Genomic DNA, 17627 nt, shown 5'->3' with positions numbered 1-17627 from the left:
TGACTGTATGGGTATCCCTGTCAGAGTAGTCTCGATGTCTTTCCATTTGGATTCGTATTCTGAATTGCACCAACACACCAGACGTCTCAATTGGGCTGACACATAATAATCTTTTAGGTTTGGTAAGGCCATACCCCCACAGTTTTTTGGTAACTAATGTTGTATATCTAGTTATTGGTCTTTTACTGTTCCAGATAAACCTTGATATCCGTTTATCCCATTCCCTAAACTGTTTAGGCGGGATTTCTATGGGCAGTGATTGGAACAAATACAGTAACCTTGGCAGGAGGTTCATTTTGATTGTTTCAATTCTACTACTAAGATCTAAGGGAAGTGAATTCCACATGTCTCGGTCATCATATATTTTCTTGTTAATGTGATCGTAATTCATGTCATAAAGTTTGGGTGTATCTTTAGGTAAATTTACTCCCAGATATTTAATGAATGAAGAGGTCCAGGTGAAGTTATGCCTACTCTTCAGCTCTTCCTGTGGGGTATAATTATATACTAGGGTTTGGGTCTTGTGTACGTTAAGCACATACCCTGAATATGTTCCAAATGTTTGTAAAACATCCATCAATCTAGGTACACTTGAGCCTGGGTCTTTAAGGAATAACAGAACGTCATCAGCATACATGCATATCTTATGTTCACTTCATTATTTTGGCTATTATTGATGCATATAGTTTATAATCTGTGTTAAGAATTGCGATAGGTTTATATGAACTGCATTCTTTCTTATCTTTACCCTCTTTTGGAATTACTGATATGATGGCCTCTCTCCATGACTGTGGGAGACCCCCCTCCCTCAGAGTCCAGTTAAAACAGGCCTTAAGTAGAGGTGTTAGTTGTTCTCTGAAGGTCTTGAACCATTCTGAAGGGAAGCCATCAGTGCCTGGAAACTTATTGACTTTTTGTTGAGATATTGTTTTATTCATTTCTTCGGTGGATATTTCTAAAGTTAGTCTATCATTTTGCTCTGTCCCAATTGAGGGGAGATCAAGTGAGTTCAAAAAGTTCTCTATTGTCTGTGCATCTGCCTTCTCTGGTTGCTTGTACAGATTTGTGTAATAGGATTCAAATGCATTCTGTATTTAATCTAATTTGCATGTGATCTTTTTTGTTTTGGGGTCTTTTATTTTGAAAATGGTTTTCTGTGCTTGTTGTTTCCGGAGTCTCCATGCTAGTAATTTGGTTGCCTTTGAGCCTGCTTCATAATATCGTTGTTTCAGGAACCTAAGCTTTTTCCCTACTTCTTCTCTATAAATCTGGTCAATTTCCTGTTTTACCTTTTTTGAATCTCTCGTAATATAAGAGGGTTTTTGTATTGACTATGAGATCGTTCTAAGTTTCTTGGGGTTTCCTGTAATTTCAGCAGCTTCTGTGCTTTAATCTTTTTCTTGAGAGATGATGTGGCTATGATCTTCCCTTTAATAACCTCCTTAGCTGCATCCCACAATATAGCAGGAGATACTTCCCCATTATCATTATTCTCCAGATGGATGTTCAATTCTGTCTTTATTGATTCCTTGAATGCTGGATCATTCAGCATGCTTGTATTAAGTCTCCATATAGTATTTCTTGGTTTGCTATCAAGGTGTAGAGTAAGGTAAACTCCATTATGATCTGATAAGTCGCTCTGCCCGATCCTACAATCCTCAAGCCTGTGTCGCTCTGCCCGATCCTACAATCCTCAAGCCTGTGTCTATCTGAACGGTACATAAAAAAGTAGTCTAACCTGGACTATTCAGTGTGGCGGGCTGAGTAAAAAGTATATTCCTTATCGGTCTTGTGGGTGTCACGCCATACATCGAGCAGTCCTAGATCCTGCAGTATCCTATTGATCTTTTTGGCAACTAGGCTCATTTTCCTATTTTGGTTTGTGCTGTCCAATTTTGAGTTTAGAATAGTGTTGAAGTCCCCTCCACAGGTAAGAGTGCCAGTGGTTTCTGTAGCAACTAAATCAAACACCTTCCCGTAGAAGACCGTGTCACTCCCTGGGGGTGCGTATATCCAGTTTACATTTAACAAGTATAAATCTACCCTCGTCTTTTATTTCTGACATAAACTCAAACTTAACTGAATTTGGGATCAACATTGCAACTCCCCTTCTACCATTTTGTAAGAAGAAAAAAAAGTGTTCCTATATCCCATTTCTTGAGTTTCTCGTGTTCAGGTGTGGATAAGTGAGTTTCCTGCCAGAATAGTATGTCAACTCTCTCCTCATCTTTGCTATTACCTTACTTCTCTTGATGGCACTCCCCAGCCCGTTTACATTGAGACTTATGACCTTAAATTCCCGATGATGCATCGATATAAACAAAAAACCCTGTGCACCATATCTGCCTGCTTATCATGACCCTAAAAATGAATGAAAAATCAAGAACGATAATAAAGTAAACCAAAGTGGTAAAATACTTTGGTATTTGGACTCCCATGTCAGAGGACTGTCTCTTGCCTCTGGGGTTTGAGGGGATGATCCTGTCCGCAGGATGGGCCCCTCGCTCAGATAGGAAAATGCGTGACGTAGTCACAAACAAGACCTGGTGGGACCGAAAATAATAAGTGCTCCTATTTCATCGCTTATACACATCGGTTAATTACAAGTGAGAACTATATCGGTCATGCTTGCATATCATGAATCCTCCCCTTGATATGCCCTTCTGTCGCCCCGTTGTCAATGTGTCATTAATCCTTAGCTAATATATATGTTTTTAACGTGACGCTACTTAGTGTGTTCGTAAAGAACACATGCTTTTGGCTACTCAGCCTTGTTCAGCATTGGGGGAAAATAGGGGATATATTTTACCTATTGCAATGTCAACCATAACAACTCAACGTCTTAACAGCTCGCGGTAACTATTAATTCTGTTAAATCCGATTCAGTGACTTCCATCTTCCCGTTGGAAATGCCTGAGTCTCTCTCGGATGTGAACGTCCTCTCGCCGAGATGGTTTCCCTCTTTCTCCATGACCCTGCTTGTCAACAATGATCCATGGGAGAGCCTGCTCGAGTCTTTCCGCTGGTGATGTTGCCTTTCTCCTGGCGGTATACTCCACTGGGAAGCCCCTTGACTTGAGGTCCTCAGCCACCTCGTCTGCATGCTCGTATGTAACCGGGCCATTTTCCAGAAATACCTGCATTTTTTGCCGGGTATGGTGTTTGGAAGCGAATACCCTTCTCTCTAAGTGCTTTATTAATGGCCGTGTATTCTTTCCTTTTCAGTATCTCTCTCGCGTAGTCATGATCAAAGAACACTCGTTGGCCTTGGATGTTAACAGGCTTTTTCCAGGTTGCATGTAAGACTTTCTCTTTGACTGAGACTTTTAGGAACCGTACTACTATGGATCTTGGTGGGGCGCCGCTGGGGGGTTGTGAGGCCAGAGCTCGGTGTACTCTCTCGATTCCCAGGTCCGTGTCGTCTTCAAGTATGCCCTTGAATAGACCCTCCACGAAGTTGGGCAGAGTCTTTTTCTGCGCCCTCTACTACGTTATAAAGTCTGTTTCGATGTGAGAAACCTTCGAGTTCTGTCACTTTTGCCTGTAGTGCGTGTTGGCTTTTCAGTGACTGTTCAAGTATTTCCTTGACTGCTGAGTTCCATGTGTCCGTTTCCCCAATGCGATGTTCTGCGTCCCCCATTATTGTAGATATGCTGAAGTTTGTTTTCTTCCAGTTTCTGGTTAATGTCTTCCTTGAACTCATTTCGTTATTTTCTTACATCTTCTCGAAGTTCCTCTCGTAAGCCTGTGAGCATTTACTCTGAGCATTATAATAACTTACGCAAAATGGAAAAGGGGAGATAGGAAAAGGTTGCGGAGCTACAACAGCCCGGAACAAGACAGCAGAAGATATAATCGTAGATGAACCCGAAATAGCTAATGCTAGCTCAAATAAGATAGCAGCAGCAAAAGAACCATCATTTCAGCTATTTCGGGTTCATCTACGATTTATATCTTCTGCTGTCTTGTTACGGGCTGTTGTAGCTCCGCAACCTTTTCCTATCTCCCCTTTTCCATTTTGCGTAAGGGGGGGAAATACCCAGCCGATGTGCAGTACGAAAAACTAGGCCGCCATTTCCTAAGTTGCGTCACCGGCCCGAGAATGGCCAATTTTGACAGATTTCTCTTTCCTGAGAAAGGAACATCCTACTCCTCCCCTATACTAATGTTAAAGTATGTTAATACCCCAGTGTAGCAGATTCATGCTGTTAATGATTAAGTTCCATTTGTAACACAGATGTTGTTCTTGCCAAGTCTTCATCCAGATGATACTGATATCTCTGACACCATGGCTGCGTTTACACAGGCATCCCAATTCTGTATTTGTTTCACTAGTTGGTCTTTTGACCAGTCAGATCAGCTCTGAAAAATATCTGATGTGAAAAGATCTGATGTGATTGGTCAAAATATCAGAATTGGACTGCCTGTGTAAACGCAGCCCATTTGGATCAGGCAACCTCATACTTATTTGGTTGTATGGTATGATTGGCATCCTTTTAATGGTTTACTGTTGGAATGCCCTCTATCATCACCTCTTACTGTGTCTAGTTCTGAATGATTTCACATGGACACTTTATAACTAACTATAGAACTCTCACCTTTCAGCTGTGACAGAGAGACGGACAGAGAGGGGGAGACGGACAGAGAGGGGGAGACGGACAGAGAGGGGGAGACGGACAGAGAGGGGGAGACGGACAGAGAGGGGGAGACGGACAGAGAGGGGGAGACGGACAGAGAGGGGGAGACGGACAGAGAGGGGGAGACGGACAGAGAGGGGGACTGAGTGGGAGACTGATGGTGTGGGAGAGAGCAACTGCACGACAGTGAGAACCAGCGAGAGAGGTTTGGAAAGGGTAAGAATTCTGGTATGTGTTGTATTCTTCTGGGTTAGGGTTAGAGAGAGGAGAGGTTTGGAAAGGGCCAGATCTGTGTGTTATTCTCCCAGGTTCCTGACAGGTGTCTGTAACCTTATCTACGTCCTTCGCCGGTGCTCTGTCTGCAGCCAGTCAGAGGAGCGTGGGAATGGTGAGAGTCCTCCAGAAAAAGCTCACATGCTGTCTGACCCACGGACCTGTTTGGCAGTCTGTCCATCCGTACTGTTTTCTAGGTAGTGTCTGTTGACAGGAAGCTCTGGCAGTCTCCTCACAGTTGGCTGTCTGCTGTGAGAATCCCTCTCCGGTTGGGATGCCCTGTTTGATCATGTTCCTGTCTGTTGTAGTTCAGAGACACACATCAATGTTTTATTTCCTCTTTTGTCATAGTATTTTGTGTAATCTTCTCTTTTTTGACTTAAAGGGCAGGGAATTTAAGAGCCCCTGTTGGCTACCATTTTGTAGCTAGATGTTGAACGTTGACATACGGCATCAATTTGACCCCCAAAGAGTTAAAGTTCCTCAAACTGGGAACATTGTAGCATCAAACAAGACACTTAAAAGTTCATAAGGAGGTTCATGCGTTGCTATCAGTAGAAAGTGGAAAGGGAGCTGTAACAATGTCACGGTGTTGTTGCTGTGGAGAAGCCCCCTGAAACATGCTTCCTGCTTCGCCCATGCCGGGGTCATTGTCCTGGGAGTGGATGAAGGAAGTAGGCCTCGCCATTGCGACCACGCAGGGGTGGTCCTGTTTACTCTCCCTGTCTCCAGTGCTCTTTTCCATGCAAACCCCTTCAGTGGTATTAATAGCAGTTCCTTTCAGGAACCCGCCTTTGAGTTCACTGGCATGACAGTCTATTGGATTGTTTGGCCCAGAGTGACTAGTATTTTCTGAAAGGCCCATGAACCATCCCCTTACTGTATGTAGAGAGGGGACAGCATTGCCCATTGAAGGCTGGCCATGTTGATAGAAATGAAAGTCCTGCGACCTACCTCAAGAGTTACAAAGATTTGCTCATTAGAGAACGCTATTATGGTGGCCATCTTTGATTTAGGTTAAGCTGCCTTATTCTTCAAAGTTGGAGTCTTTGTTGACCAGTGGACTACTAGGTTACGTTGACATTTTAACTGCTGAAATGAAATGGTGTCCTTTCATTATAAAGTCCACATTAAGAAATCAATGAACATGGCTATACACATGGCTACGGGTGTAGTAATTCTTGGCTAAGTAGTGACATGCTCTCCCTGCTACAGACTCTGTTTGTCCTGGCTTGTCACTGGCCAGGCCCGGATGTCTCTCTTCAAGAGTTGCGAGTTTTACAAGGCTATAAAAAAGCTATTTAGGCTTGACATTTCTTTCCACCTTTTACATTTAACGATAGGCCGTTTATTTCTATACATATTTTATTGTAATCTCATAATTCTGTTTTCTTCCTTGAATGTGGCATTAGAGCAATTTTGAACAGGATCAGCACAGTCTAGCATCCGATCATTCCTAGTACATCTTCCCCCTTTGTCTAGCGAGCGAGCGCTCCTTGTTCTGTGACCACACACTGTGCTAACTGGACTCTGTACTAATAATAGAACCAGCATGGCCAATCTCGGCTCTTATTTTAGCAGTGACACATGGCACTGTCACCCTGACCAACCAAACAAGATCCTCCGGGCCTCCTCAGCGAGACAACTTCATATTTGTGTACGAGTGCAAATTCACAGTTGTGCCACCACCACACACCTGTCGGCGCTTAGCGTAAGGCAAGCATGTTCCTATTGTAGCAGGCATGTGGAGGGAGTTAGCATGGCAGTTGTATTTAATTTAGAATACCCACTATTATCTATGTGCTGTGTCGTGCACACAGACCCAGGGAACCTTTGGTCAGCTGTAATTACAGTGAGAACGGTGAAGTTTGGAAGGGATGTGTCAGTTGGGTTAGCCACATGCTAGCATGCTACCCTGCTAGGTTAACAGGTTAGCGTTATTGCACTTTGTGTAAGCCCAAACTCTGCTTGACTTTATTTCTCAATATCTATGCCTAGGCCTGTCTCTTTTAGACATTGTGATTGAATTACTAAGGTATTTGTGATATCTTATCTATGAAGTTGTAAACAGGGCACCAATATTTATTGAGGAAGGAACTTCAATTAGGCATAGGTGAAGGTGTGACATACAGGCACCAATCTCATCTCATCCTGTTTCCCCTTCATCAAAGAGTTAACCTCTTGGCCAAGTCGGGGAGGCTGAAGAATCTCTGCTCCCACTCAGAGGAGGAGCCGGTGACGGCGCGGCCCTTTAAGTGACCTGGCACAGTGGCAGTGTTTCTGTTGGCTATGAAGGCGTGGGGCAGCCATGTTTCCTCTCCTCTCGCTGACCCTGGCCCGCTGACTCAGGTGTCTCCTTCCAGCTCACAGTTCATACGCTGTACACAAATAGTTTATGACAAGCCATGTGTTAAGGTCCTGGCAGTGAATCAGAGAGACTGCATCAAAGTAGAGCTACTATAACTGTTTAATCTCTCTTTGGCTCTTCTCACATCATTCCTGGCTGTCGTTTGATCAAGAGCTTTTGATAGTGTGTTTATATCAGAGCATCAGTTGACGTCTGAACAAAGTTCTGAGAGGCCATGGTTGTGTTGTTTTCTCTGTGGCCGTAACATGTTTATTCACTGTAGATTACTGACACTTTCCTTACATCGTCAAAGTCTGGAGAACCTGCCTTCTCAACCCAAAAGTTGAATACAACCTGAACCTTTCCAGCCCAGCATGACAGTGTGCCTGAATTATGGATAATTTCTTTGTTTTCCACTGGTTATCTGTTTATTCACTTTGATTGAAAAGGCCCTTACTGGAAGAGGCAATATCCTGCTAGCCCACCAAGTATGCTACATTTTCAACCTTTAACATTGTAAAATGGATTTTCTGGCAGCAAACAATGACATAAACATCTTAAAACAAGGTCATGGAACAAAAAACATTTAGGTACGAGCAAAAATGACTTGATGTCTTTGCGTGTTTATCTCTTCCCGTATTTAATTGGTTAGCTGTGAGTTTCACCTCGGAGAGCTGTGTTTTTAGAGCCCGCTATTGGATTTACTAAGGGTGTTTTAGAAGAGTTGCCAGCGCACCACATCAGAAGTGTACTACTAGCAGGACGCCTGTTCTCCCCTAGAGACCCTCTCTTAAGTCAAATCTGCTTGGATTCACTAACGAGCTACTAGCAGTTGTCTGTTCACGTAGTTGACTTTGATCTTGTACATCTTGTAGGTCAAACACTTTACAGCTTAAACTTGACGATTTCAACTTCAATTGCAGTAATGGTTCTGGCAATGCGTTTAGACTGTTACAAACATTGAAAGACTTGTGTTCGTGTGACATTGATTGAAGTATGGAGCACAAGGTTGAGTGAAAACGGCCACATATAAAGGGTTACATTTAGCTAGGGAGCAATAGACGGAGCTAGGCAGAGACCGTGTTTGAATTAGACGTGGTGTGGAGATTCAGGAGCCTCATGTCTTGGTTGTGGGGATATTATCCCACAAAAGCACCCACTACTGGTCTCACTGTGCCCACCACCACAGAGGACTATTTGCTCTGCAAACAAAGCATCTACCTGATCTGCTAGCCAAAAGGAACACCTATGTGAGAATGCTATTCATTGACTACAGCTCAGCGTTGAACACCATAGTACCCTCAAAGCTCATCACTAAGCTAAGGATCCTGGGACTAAGCACCTACCTCTGCAACTGGATCCTGGACTTCCTGACGGGCCGCCTCCAGGTGGTGAGGGTAGGTAGCAACACATCTGCCACGCTGATCTTCAACACTGGAGCCCGTCACGGGTGCGTGCTCAGTCCCCTCCTGTACTCCCTGTTCACCCATGACTGCGTGGCCAGGTACGACTCCAACACCATCATTAAGTTTGCAGACGACACAACAGTGGTAGGCCTAATCACGACAACGACGAGACAGCCTATAGGGAGGAGGTCAGAGACCTGGCCGGGTGGTGCTAGAATAACAACCTTATCCCTCAACGTAACCAAGACTAAGGAGATGATTGTGGACTACAGGAAAAGGAGGACCGAGCACGCCCCCATTCTCATCAACAGGGCTGTTGTGGAGCAGGTTAAGAGCTTCAAGTTCCTTGGTGTCCACATCACCAACCAACTAGAATGGTCGTAAAGAGGGCACGACAAAGCCTATTCCCCCTCAGGAAACTAAAAACATTTGGGAATGGTCCTCAGATCCTCAAAAGGTTCTACAGCTGCAACGTTGAGAGCATCCTGACTGGTTGCATCACTGCCTGGTATGGCAATTGCTCGGCCTCCAACCGCAAGGCACTACGGAGGGTAGTGCGTACGGCCCAGTACATCTCTGGGGCTAACCTGCCTGCCATCCAGGACCTCTATACCAGGAGGTGTCAAGAGGAAGGCCCTGTCAAAGACCCACCCACCCCAGTCATAGATTGTTCTCTCTGCTACCGCATGGCAAGCGGTACCGGAGTGCCAAGTCTAGGACCAAAAGGCTTCTCAACAGCTTTTACCCCCACGTCATAAGACTCCTGAACAGGTAATCAAATCAAATGGCTACCCTGTGTGTGTCCCAACCCCTCTTTTATGCTGCTGCTACTCTGTTTATCATATATGCATAGTCAATTTACCTATAGATTCATGAACATACTACCTAAATTAGCTCGACTTACCGGTGCCCCCGCACATTGGCTACCTGGACTATCTGCATTGTTTCCCACCACCCACCAACCCCTCTTTTACACTACTTTGTTTATCATATATGCACTTTAACCATACCTACATGTACAGTTGAAGTCTGAAGTTTCCATACACTTAGGTTGGAATCATTTAAAACTTCACAAATGTCTTGTTCACAAAATATAGTTTTGGCAGTTCGGTTACGACATCTACTTTGTGCATGACACAAGTAATTTTTCCAACACTTGTTTACAGACAGATATTTCACTTATAATTCACTGTATCACAATTCCAGTGGGTCAGACGTTTACATACGCGAAATTGACTGTGCCTTTAAACAGCTTGGAAAATTCCAGAAAATGATGTCATGGCTTTAGAAGCTTCTGATAGGCTAATTGACATTGTTTGAGTAAATTGGAGGTGTACCTGTGGATGTATTTCAAGGCCTACCTTCAAACTCAGTGCCTCTTTGCTTGACATCATGGGAAAATCAAAAGAAATCAGCCAAGACCTCAGAAAAAAATGGTAGACCTCCACAAGTCTGGTTCATCCTTGGGAGCAATTTCCAAACGCCTGCAGGTACCACGCTCATCTGTACTAACAATAGTACTCAATTATAAACACCATGGGACCACGCAGCCATCATACCGCTCAGGAAGGAGGCACGTTCTGTCTCCTAGAGATGAACGTACTTTGGTGCGAAAAGTGCAAATCAATCCCAGAACAACAGCAAAGGAACTTGTGAAGATGATGGAGGAAACCGGTACAAAAGTATCTATAGCCACAGTAAAACGAGTTCTATATTGACATAACCTGATAGGCTGCTCAGCAAGGTAGAAGCCACTGCTCCGAAACCGCCATAAAGAAGCCAGACTACTGTTTGCAACTGCACATGGGGACAAAGATTGTAATTTTTGGAGAAATAGACTGGTGCGGAGGAGGGACTGCTGCACTTCACAAAATAGATGGCTTCATGAGAAGGAAAATTTTGTGGATATATTGAAGCAACATCTCAAGCTTGGTCGCAAATGGGTCTTCCAAATGGACAATGACCCCAAGCATACTTCCAAAGTTGTGGCAAAATGGCTAAAGGACAACAAAGTCAAGGTATTGGAGTGGCCATCACAAAGCCCTGACCTCAATCCTATAGAAAATGTGTGGGCAGAACTGAAAAAGTGTGCAAAGAGGCCTACAAACCTGACTCAGTTACACCAGCTCTGTAAGGAGGAATGGGCCAAAATTCACCCAACTTATTGTGGGAAGCTTGTGGAAGGCTACCGAAACGTTTGACCCAAGTTAAACAATTTAAAGAGAATGCTACCACATTGTAATACTCTACTACTAATACTCTACTATTGTAAGTACTCTACTATTATTCTGACATTTCACATTCTTAAAACAAAGTGGTGATCCTAACTGACCTAGGACAGGGAATTTTTACTATAATTAAATGTCAGGAATTGTGAAAAACTGAGTTTAAATGTATTTGGCTAAGGTAAACTTCCGACTTCAACTGTACATACAACATCAATTAGCCCGACTAACCTGTATATAGCCTCGCTACGGTTATTATTCATGGTCTTTTTACTGTTTTATTTACTTATCTATTGTTCACCTAATACCTATTTTGTATTGAAAAATGGCACTGTTGGTTAGGACCTGTAAGTAAGCGTTTCACTGTCCGGTCTGTTGTATTCGGCGCACGTGACAAACTTTGATTTGATTTGAGCTCTCATTTCAGGGGAAGAAAGAGAAGAAGGCAAAGGGAATAAAAAAGAGTGAAGGATTGGATTAAAGACGAGCTGAGAGGATATAGACCGGCAAGGACAAAGAAGAGAGGGCAAAGGAGAGCACATGCTTACTGCCCACTATATAGGGCTGTGGTGTGTTTTGACAGGCCCCTGACAGACTATGGGCAGGTTCTGTTATCTCTCCATCTCTCCGTCTCTCTTTCTCACACACACACAGACACACACTTCCTTGTCATGAGGCCAGAATAAGGGCTGTGTGAGAGAGTGGGGGAGACAGTCACAACACATACACACAGCACACATATGGTCAGTGTGACTGAAAACGTTTGTGGCACACTCCTTCCCGGTATGGAATGTCTGGAGGTGTGAGTGCACTGCTACACTACTCTACTCTTCACTACAGAGACACCCTCAACATACTGGAAGATTGGTTGAACACCAACTCTCTGTTTTAAAGACCTGAAAGAGCTACACTTAGCAACAACATGACTGCTTATACCGAGAACTGTCTTAAAACCAAACTTTTCTTATTTTACTTTGAGGGACTCAGTGGCTTAATGCCACCGACTCATAACTTTGATGATGTCTGGTATGTACTGTATATTGGTTGGGTTCAGAGACCCTTCAGTTTGCTTCAGGAGTTGGGGCACACGTCCATGTTTGCTTTTCCTCTTCAAGTCAAAAGATGAGGGCATTTGAATGTTCGGTATGTCCTTGAAACTCTGGGGAGAAGGCGTTCAATCGCAATGTTGTAGCCTATACTGGGATATGTGCTGTGAACTTTAGGTTCTATGTCCCACCTCAGTGTTTTGTTCTGGATCTGGAATGAACAATGTATGAAAAGAGATATTTGAAATGTCGACCTTTTGAGGGAACACGAGGTCTTGGAAAATGATGAGACAACATTCTACGTGTTGGCACACTGTTGCTTGTGTATTGTTTATAATTATTTGCATAATAAGTAACTACCGGTGAGATTAGACTGTAGGAGTTGGAGACTGAAGAGGAGGTTGCACGGCTGATTTGCAATTGAAATAGTTTTACTGCTCTGAGCTGACTTGTAACAGAATCATTGGCAGCAGCTGCAGATGTTCTTTCCCGTCAGGTCAAGCAAGACAAAAGGGAAAACATCCCCCTGATGACTATGCAGTCAACCAATTGGTTAGAAACTAGTGGTTGAATTGAGTCACTATTGTATTTTGGCAAAGTTTTGCTTTGCAATGTCCCGGGCCTACAAGACGGGCCCTCCCTCCCTGTAGAAGTGGCCTACAAGACGGACCCTCCCTCCCTGTAGAAGTGGCCTTCAAGACGGACCCTCCCTCCCTGTAGAAGTGGCCTTCAAGACGGACCCTCCCTCCCTGTAGAAGTGGCCTTCAAGACGGACCCTCCCTCCTGTAGAAGTGGCCTTCAAGACGGACCCTCCCTCCCTGTAGAAGTGGCCTTCAAGACGGACCCTCCCTCCTGTAGAAGTGGCCTACAAGACGGGCCCTCCCTCTTGTTGAAGTGGCCTACAAGACGGGCCCTCCCTCTTGTAGAAGTGGCCTACAAGACGGGCCCTCCCTCCTGTAGAAGTGGCCTACAAGACGGGCCCTCCCTCCTGTAGAAGTGGCCTACAAGACGGGCCCTCCCTCTTGTAGAAGTGGCCTACAAGACGGGCCCTCCCTCTTGTAGAAGTGGCCTACAAGACGGGCCCTCCCTCTTGTTGAAGTGGCCTACAAGACGGGCCCTCCCTCCTGTAGAAGTTGCCTACAAGACGGGCCCTCCCTCCTGTAGAAGTGGCCTATAAGACGGGCCCTCCCTCCTGTAGAAGTGGCCTATAAGACGGGCCCTCCCTCCTGTAGAAGTGGCCTACAAGACGGGCCCTCCCTCTTGTAGAAGTGGCCTATAAGACGGGCCCTCCCTCCTGTAGAAGTGGCTCAAATCCAGTAGTCTTTGACTCCATGCTTGGCTCGATAACACTGCTTCACTAATACTCTCTTAACAGAGAATTGTAGCATCCCTGTTGACAAGGTCATAACAGGTGCCGCTGAGTCACAATGGTGCTGCTGAGTCACAATGGTGCTGCTGAGTCACAATGGTGCTGCTGAGTCACAATGGTGCCGCTGAGTCACAAGGGAAAAGGTTTTGGGGCCCCTTGCGCCCAGTCCTGTGTTATGTCACTCCTCTTCAACTGTCTTTTCCCAACAAACACCAGACTCATTACTGTGCTCTTGTGACCAGATCTTGCCCTGCTTACTGTACCCCCTCTCACTCAGCCAGATATCCCATGATCCTCTCTGCCTCCGCTGGATAAATGCCCAGGACTGCCAGTGATAGAACACCCCCGCCCACCCTTAATTTTGGAAATGAATTGAGTCGTTTGGTTAATTAAGGCCTCTCCCCTCTGACTGTATTCTATCAGAATCCATAATGCCAAACATAAGAAGCTTTAATTTAAGGCTTGCTATTGGCTGCTCAGAGTTTTTGCCAGTTATGACAAACCAAAGCACTTAGCACATTGAGCTTAGTCGACTGTTCTGTTCTGTGTTTCATGCCTGTTTTTCACAAGCCATGTTCTCTGCATTTGTCTTCATGGCTGTATGAATGTACTGTTGTAATGTGTTTTGTGTCCAAAGTGCAATTTCCTTTCTCTGACTTGTTAAGTGTTTGGTGGCTTTTTCCCCACATCTCTGGAGCCCTTGTAGAGGGACATGACCAGTATAGATATTATGGAGGAGTCTGGCTCTCCATTAGGTTCTAATGCAGTACTATAGGTGATGCATGGTCCAGAACATATATGCTATGCCATGTAAATGCATACATACACACATTCTTAATAAACTGATACAGGAGAGGAAACGATGCCCGTTGTCTGACATGGTCAGCTGTCGGTGTGTTTGCGGTTGACACACAGCTTCTCAAAAGCATGACGTAATAACTTAAACCGACCCAACTCCATCCTCCACTTCTCTCACAACGACAGCCATTTAATCAGTCAGCACTAATACATTCTACCCTCCTCCCAGTGGGTGACCCCTTTCCCATTGTTTCCCTGTTAGTGAGTCAGTTTTTTTTACTGAGGGAACTTGGAAAGGGACACACACACACTGCGGGACATTTTTGTCCCTGTGGGTTCAGTGTGCTGTGTCTCACTGAACCCACCAATAGAAAAGGTCCACCACGGGACCTCTATTAGTCCCCACAAACAGCAGCAGCTCTCACTGTCCTCAGGCACCATTACATCATGGCTTAGACATTCTCTCTCTGTCTATGTCTCTCTGTCTTTGCAGGGCCTTGTCTATCGATCTGTATATCTCTCTTCTCTCCCCTCTCTTCTCTCTGTCTCAGGACATTTGCTTCAGCAAATGAGAGTGTTCAGTTTTTGTTTGTTTGCCAGTCAAATGGATAATAGTTTCAGAATGTGGCGACAGAAATGGGATATTCTGTCCCTGGCCGTGTTCACTGATTCATATTGACACTGTATCAGTGTGTGTTGACGGTGTAACGTGTTGTTATGGGGTTACGAGTGTCTTGGCCACTTTGTTCTTTAGAGTATACTACTATAGCCTCATTTTCCTGCTGGAAGGAATGTGTTGACTTGGGTCTATAGTTATGTAATTTTAATGGCAGTTTAAAAACAGATTGCTGGTTGTAATCATCAGTGAGTATTGTCTACTCTACACTGTTTTTAACCTGAATACTATGTTGTATTTGATTGAATATACAGTTGTCATGTACGGTACTACTACTATTCAATACACAGTACTTTAAGAATGACCAGCCACCCTGCAAACATACAATCCTCTAGCATTGTGCACTCCACCCCATAATCAGCTTCAGTCTTGGGTTGACACAAGCCCCCCCCCCTCTACCTCAGCTGTGAATAAAAGGATTGTGCATCTCCAATCCAAACTGGAGATGAGATTCTAGACCCCACCCAGACAGTTGCGGTGATTGCTAAGGGCTGGTGATTCCCTGGAGGAGAGCATTAGTTGATTGACCTGATGTGGTGAACATGGTTCGGCATGGCCAGCCAGTCAGCCACGGAGGGAGAACAACCCTAAATCTATTAACCCCTATCCTTTAAGCAGTGCACTGGCCATCTGCTCCACCACCCGGCCGTCACACACACACACACACACACACACACACACACACACTGCGAAGTGCACCATTAATGCCCCCAGTGTGTGTGTGCCCAGCCTTACACAATCTGGTTAGCAGGGGTGTGTGTGTTCGTTGTGTGTGTTGGACGCATGCAGGCAAGGCTGCTCACAACCTATTTGGGGGGGGGGGGGGTTGAATGTAGGCCGGCAGGAAATTGGAGAGAAGGGTGCAGCATTGTATTAGGACCCAGCTGGAGATGGCGTGCCACCTATATGCTTCCCTGTTCCATTTCCTGTTTTCATTTTTTTTCCCCACATAGAGGTTTTTATGGGCAGGAACAGTTTTGTCCTTAGCAACAGAAATAACACCGTATATTGGACTGACAAAGCAGCATCTGTGTATGTTGCTAGCTGATCCATTGTGAGAGGAATTGTGGTAAACACAATCATGTTCATATGGCAAATGGTTCTCATTGGCTCTGGTATTGGACATTCAATAATTATTTGTCTACACCCATTCAGCATCGTTCACACCCTCTAAAGACTTAGCCCCACCCAGCTCTTTAAGGATTCACATGTGAGGCCATGTACTAAACAACCAAAGGTTTCATGACTAAAGGCTGGTTTATACTACGGGTGTATTCATTTATTCCAGCTAGGTCTATCGACAGTTGTCGCAGTGACGTCATGAACATTCTATTGAAATGGTTACTTGCATATGTAGACATGTAGCTAGCTAGCTAAACAATGAACCACAATCCCAACTCATAACGTTACTACCTTGCATAAGTCTACAGGTAGCTAACCAACCAGGTTCAATGTTAGCTAGCTAACATTAGGCTATAACTAGCAATGCAAATGGCTCTGAGATATGAATAATATAACTACACAGATCATACACGTAACATTAGCTAGCGAGACAGCCAGCAAATGTTAGCTAGCTAGCTAAAAGTACACTTGAAATGAAAACGACTTTCTGACAAAATTAGAAACGTGTAATATCTGAATGTAGCTAGCTACATTCAAAGTGTCCATACATGGTTGGATGCTTCTCCCTCACTGTGTCGGATGCCATGGTTGCCCTTCGTTTGAATATGTAATCCGGAGACAGGATTTTTTTGGGACTCCGTCTGCATATTTGCCAGAATCTCCTTGGCTATCATACTCTAATTCCACTGATTTCAAAACTCGGCCCTGCAGAAAGTGGAGAGCCAACACTTATACAGTCTACTAGATGATATCTTCTGAAAAAAAAACGGCATTAGAAAGTATTTCCTACACATACTGACCAGCTCATGTTACAGAAGCATGCTACATGGCAGACCAATCCGAACTCCTCTCTCTGCATGTCCAGCCCGCTCATGATCTCAGCCAATCATGACTAGCGGGAAGGTTGCTGCCTTTTTCTGCGGCTAAACCAACTAGGCTCGTAATTTAACAATTTTATTCGTATTTACAGATGTGCCTAAATAACAAACTTGTATGCCATGAAAGTTCACATGTTCCAGACGGAATTTCTGCCCAAAAATGCATTTTGATTAACAACAAAAAGTTTACATTCAAATGGTTCGACATACAGGAGGGCGTGACTGTACGCCCAGTTTCAATTACATCAAATCAAATGTTGTCTGTCACATGCGCCGAATACCACAGGTGTAGACCTTACAGTGAAATGCTTACTTACAAGCCCTTAATCAACAATGCATTTTTAAGAAAATTACAAGAAAAAGAAAAAAGAAGAAAAATAACAAATATAAATAACAAATAATTAAGGAGCAACAAAAATAACAGTAGCGAGGCTACATAGAGTCAACGTGCGGGGGCAATGGTTAGTCGAGGTAATATGTACGTACATGTAGGTAGAGGTAAAAGAGATATGGATGGATGATAAACAGAGAGTAGCAGCAGTGTAAAAATGAGGGTGGGGGCAATGCAAATAGTCTTGGTAGCCATTTGATTAGATGTTCAGGAGTCTTGTGGCTGTTAAGAAGCATTTTGGACCTAGACTTGGCACTGTGGTACCTCCTTGTCGTGCCGCAGCAGAGAAAACAGTCTGATTAGGGTGGCTGGAGTCTTTGACACATTTTTTTAGGCCTTCCTCTGACACCGCCTGGTATAGAGGTCCTGGATGGCAGGAAGCTTGGCCCCAGTGATGTACTGGGCCGTACGCACTACCCTCTGTAGTGCCTTGCGGTCGGAGGCTGAGTAGTTGCCGTA

At 44.4% G+C, this 17627-nt stretch overlaps 1 protein-coding gene across 42 annotated transcripts in view; it reads left to right on the top strand.

The window, feature by feature from the left end:
* The window catches only part of myo9aa (myosin IXAa), a 196192-nt gene that overhangs the window by 15900 nt on the left and 162665 nt on the right, over positions 1-17627 (top strand). Inside the window, exon 1 of one of the 42 annotated variants that reach the window (XM_090223022.1) lies at positions 4685-4853. The exons of 39 other annotated variants lie outside the window; for them this stretch is intronic. The gene's annotated coding sequence lies outside the window, so the exon portion shown is untranslated. Of the gene's footprint in view, positions 1-4684; positions 4854-17627 lie in introns of those variants that run through there. 2 more of the 42 variants (XM_090223005.1, XM_090222997.1) reach the window with 2 other exon arrangements.

This window comes from Oncorhynchus mykiss, chromosome 26 (genome assembly GCF_057628025.1).
Source record: "Oncorhynchus mykiss isolate SJ-2025 chromosome 26, ASM5762802v1, whole genome shotgun sequence".
NCBI classification, from domain to species: domain Eukaryota; kingdom Metazoa; phylum Chordata; class Actinopteri; order Salmoniformes; family Salmonidae; genus Oncorhynchus; species Oncorhynchus mykiss.
The sequence above is the reverse complement of the archived record's forward strand: the minus strand, read 5'-3'. Positions and strand labels throughout refer to the sequence as shown.